The sequence below is a fragment of the Pinus tabuliformis genome, chromosome 4_2, assembly GCF_031772625.1.
Source record: "Pinus tabuliformis cultivar Carrire ecotype Pingquan chromosome 4_2, CPIR1, whole genome shotgun sequence".
Taxonomy (NCBI): Eukaryota; Viridiplantae; Streptophyta; class Pinopsida; order Pinales; family Pinaceae; genus Pinus; species Pinus tabuliformis.
In genome coordinates this window covers 762689419-762694108 of record NC_142304.1, presented here as the reverse complement: position 1 = coordinate 762694108, position 4690 = coordinate 762689419, and the positions used below count along the sequence as shown (strand labels likewise).

The 4690-nt window shown below is 35.7% G+C and overlaps 1 long non-coding RNA gene across 1 annotated transcript; it reads left to right on the top strand.

Moving 5' to 3' along the window:
• Window positions 1-3774: 3774 nt before the first annotated feature.
• On the top strand, window positions 3775-4173 carry LOC149171835 (uncharacterized). The gene is made up of 2 exons (XR_016259582.1): window positions 3775-3910; window positions 4078-4173. It is a non-coding gene; the product is annotated as an uncharacterized LOC149171835 (long non-coding RNA).
• Window positions 4174-4690: the final 517 nt, after the last annotated feature.

The window sequence follows — 4690 nt, the reverse complement described above, 5'->3', positions numbered from 1 at the left end:
GAAAATTTGGTTATCAATAATTAATATTTACAAGTAGAAGATTTGAGTAAGTGGAATTTCAGGCCAAGCAGTTTGCTTTCATCAGATAAGTAGCAAGGGACCTTCTCTACAGGATAGTCAACTGCAATAATCCCACCTGGACATGCGAGAATATCTTCTATGTGGTATAACGGTCATGTCTTAGGAGACTTTTGAGTTGCAACATCGCATTTCCTTTTAACACATGATCTTGAATTTTTATTCACTTTTAAAGATTTGGTGGTAGATTTGTAAGTAGTGAGTATTGGGTTTTAAGATGTAGAATCAGAGTATTTTGAGTTGCATGCTCTTCATCAGAATCCTTTGTATCCATGGAGGAGGAAAGAGACAAGTACTTCTATCTTGGTTGTCTAAGATAGATACAAGTAAGGCAGAATCTGGTTAAAGATAAACCATTATAATAGATACAAGTAAGGCAAAATCTGGTTAAAGATAAACCCTTATGAATGTATAGAACTGTAAATTACTAGTTGTATTAGAATGTAAGGGTTGGACTGGCAAGGACCTAATGCACTATAAATTATTGTGAAACTGTTAAAATTATACAGTATGGTTTAATGGTCCATGAGAACTAGGAAATCATTTTCTATATTGTTGTTAAAGGAATCTTGTCATAATTCAATCTTAGTAATAAAACTTAAACACCATATAACGTGTTGTAGCGACATTGGGGTTAGTTCCTGGCTAGCTAGGGTGTTGGCCTGCCGGGAAGTAGTCCCCAAATGCCCAGTTACATCGTTCCAATACCACAATAAGCAAAGGATAATTTTTTTTTATAAATTAAACCATATTAAGCAAACAGACATTAACAACCTAGTTCTTTCCTAGTTATGCGCGGTTTTCCATTTTTAAGAGAATAACACTCTGCATGCAACATATAAGGAGCTTAATATTAATTTCCATACAAATAAGACTGGATACCAAACAGTTTCATGCAGGAGGAATCAGTTGTATTATTGAAATTACAAATCCTATTAACAGAACCCAATGAACATCATAGTATAACTTATAACCAAAAAATGAATAATCTTTGAAAGGAACACTATGCTGCAACACATTCGACCGATAGGTATAACAGGGACTTTATCATAACAATAAAAGAGTATAACCATTAACCTTGAAAGTGCAGATCTAGTCTCATAGATAATTTAACAGACTTTGTTCTCATAAATAGGAAATAAATTGTTCTCTTGTCTGTGGACAGAGTCAATTATACAAGAAAACTATAACAGTCATGGGTGTAGCTACAACTACATCGTGAGGTCGAAGCCAAACTATGAAACCCTTGTTACACAAAGAACAATCCAAGAATAAATAAGTAGTCGCTCGATAGTTGTTTGAGGATGCCGGAGTAAATACCTGGAAGCAGAGGCAAACCCTGTTAAGAAACAGAGCCTTAACCAGACCCCTTTTCCTCATTGTTGTAGCCAAGGGAAAGAGAGGTACCTATTACAAAAAAAGCGATAGTCAAAATAGTTTTAACAGAGAGGAACAAAACTAACACTGGAATAGAGGGTAAGATGCTACAGGAGTATACCTGTGATTTTACCACCATAGTGCCGCGAGTTGGCACTTTACCTGCAAACAGACAAGAAAATGCTCAAAAAAACCAAGCCTGTAGGAGCTGGAAACGTCCCTCACATCAAACCCTCATTTTATCTGGGTGCATGTACTGCTGAAGGAAGCCATCCGATGGTGCGGCCCTCCGGTGACAGATGAGAGCACCTGTGCAGAGAAGGTCGAGTTAGAAGTTAAACAGAAAAACCCCAACCCAAAACTGAGAGCGAGTAAGTCGGGTATGGTCAAGAGGAGAACCACGCATACCTTGGTTCTGTGTGCTGGAAGTCAGTTCTTGGGTTCCGGTGGGAAAAACATCGATCTGAACCCGAGCGAGAACCAGTGGTTCCTTTGTCATGACTTCGGCAGAGAGTAGCAGCGAGCTCTGAACAGTTGGAGAGAATGGAGTTCGAGACGGAGGGTTAGGGTAGGCAGTTACCATGAAAAGAGGGGAAAGGTTTTCCACCGTCAGATGAGCATCATCGCTCCAGACAGTCGATGCAGTGCCAATCCCGAGATCAATGCCAAGTGTCCAGCGGTGGAAACAAACCTAGAAGCCTCCATTGATAGGTGTTATATACAAAAGGTTAATGGCTACGTCAAATCATATATGTGCTAAACATTGTAACTCGTATGGTATAAATGAAAATAATTCTCCATGCATGACTTAACAAGTTCACGTTGCACACGGCATACCTGTTGAATAAAAGTTTGTATATTAACTTGGATTGAAGGGATAACAAAAGGAAATTAACTATATCATGAATATGGTGAAACCTAGTAGTAGCAGCTTATCATTCTGGCGGTTCAACTCTACTGTTGGCTTTACTACATCACTATCGCAATAAAAAAGAATAAATGAGATGTATGCTTATGGAGCGAAATTAATAAAAAAGAATAAATGAGATGTATGCTTATGGAGCCAAATGAAGAACCAAAGAATTGCCGCAACCAAAAAATCAAAAAATATATGAGATGTATTCTTCTTACATAATGGATGCAAATCACGAACCAAAGCATTCATGATCAGTTTTTTACTCTATTTTCATTTATAAAAAAGAATAAATGAGATGTATGCTTATGGCTCCAAATTAAGAACCAAAGCATTACCGCAATCAAAAAAATAAATGAGATGTATGCTTCTTACATAATGGATGCAAATCACGAACCAAAGCATTCACGATCAGTTTTTTACTCTATTTTCATTTAGTATTACTCTATTTTCATTTAGCATTGGAAATAGGGTGAGATACTCACCATGATTCTTTAAAATAGCAAATAATTTAGTATTTAAATGAAGAAATACTATGATATACTCACCATGGTTCTTTAAAATAGCAAATAATTTTAAAATGTATATTTTATTATTTGCTCATATTTATTTAGTCTTTTTCACGAAATTATTAATTAGTCTTAAGTACTTGTGAGCTTAAAGCATAAACATTGGGTAATTAGAGCTTGGGTTTATAGCACAAGTGTTTATGAACTTAAAGCACAAACACTGGCTAAGTTTAACATAAAATAAGAGTTCATAAAAATTACATGAAATTTAGCACAATTTCATGCTGCATATGATGTGTTTGGAAACGGTGCAATTTTTTTATCCTCCACATTCAAATTGGAATATGTTATTATTTTATTCATTAAATAATCCATATCATAGGAGTATGATATCACGATAATCAACATAGGTAAGCCAAATCAAGTTGCATCATACAATTGTAAGGATTTGATAAGAATGATAATAACACGCTGTATGTGTTTCACTAATGTTTAAAATGTTCACAAAACATTTTATCTCTTTTCTAGTTTGAAGTTTACAACCCAAAAGAAAAGTGATAGAGAATTATATATTGTACAAAAGTGAATTCACTAACGGCTAAAAAATAACTGAGATCGATGACCGCCAGTCATTTCAAGGTATAAAGCGAATATTGGATAATGGGAAACTTCGTCTTGAAATCAATAGATTCACGACATGTATTTGACATTGTTTGAGCGGTAGGAAAACGTATTAATTAATGCCAGTTGTGGATGTAATTTTCTAAAGTTAAGAAAAAGACAACCACGTGCTATTCATTTGCATGCCTCCGACCATTGTTGTCAGATGCCACTTACACATACACTGAAAATACCCAACAACCATCATTGACGCTTCGCGCCCTTCACCTGTGTGTGCAGAACCGCCATGAAAATACCAGTAACCATCATATTGACGCTTTGTGCCCTGCACACCTCTGTGTGCAGAACCGCCATGAATATAGTTATCAGAAACGCTGCCATGCTTGGCTGCTCGCAACATACAACTAGACATGTAAGTTTCTCCAATCCTAGCCTTCTTTGTGATTCTGAAAATGGATCCAGCTAGAGTCTTTAGTAACCTAAATAATTTTTTTGGAGATAATTATTTTCTGGTTTAAAAATGTATCCAACCAGAGTCTTTAGTAAACTAAATACCTTTTTTTGGATAAATATTATCAGGTTGAGGAGTATGCAGATATAAAACCGAATGCAGAAGGTTTGGATAGCGTTTTGGCAATGAAACGCCCTACAGATCTATTGTAACACTCAACACAATTCGAATTTTCTTTTCTTTTAGGCAAGGATGATAGTTAGACTACACTCGGAATAGAAAGTGCCTCTTTAAAATTTTTGAAAAAACACTAAGCTTCTGAAATAAAATGGTATTCTGACCAGGAAAAATAAAATTTTAGGATGTTAAAATGAACATTATGTTAAGCTCCATTGATTTTTCCACAATTGCTGCCAACAATTATGGAATTGCAGTCTTTCCTTAACTTATGGAAACCAACTGCAGTAGTTTCCTTAAGTTAAGAAAATCAACTGCAATTACTAAATTTATAATTGGGAGCTACTAAAGTGGTCCATCACTTTGATTCGAGTTCTCTGCCTTGATTTGTGGGACATCTAACACATAGCTATTAGAAGCTTGATGGAAGCTTAACTATAGGTTCATCTGTTTGGTCCCCAAGCTTATATCTCAATCCCCTTCAGTTTTACACCATCTAGCTGAGATAGTAGAGCTTGGAAGTGCCTTCAGAATTTTGTATGTTTTTCTTTTGCTTGGATTGAA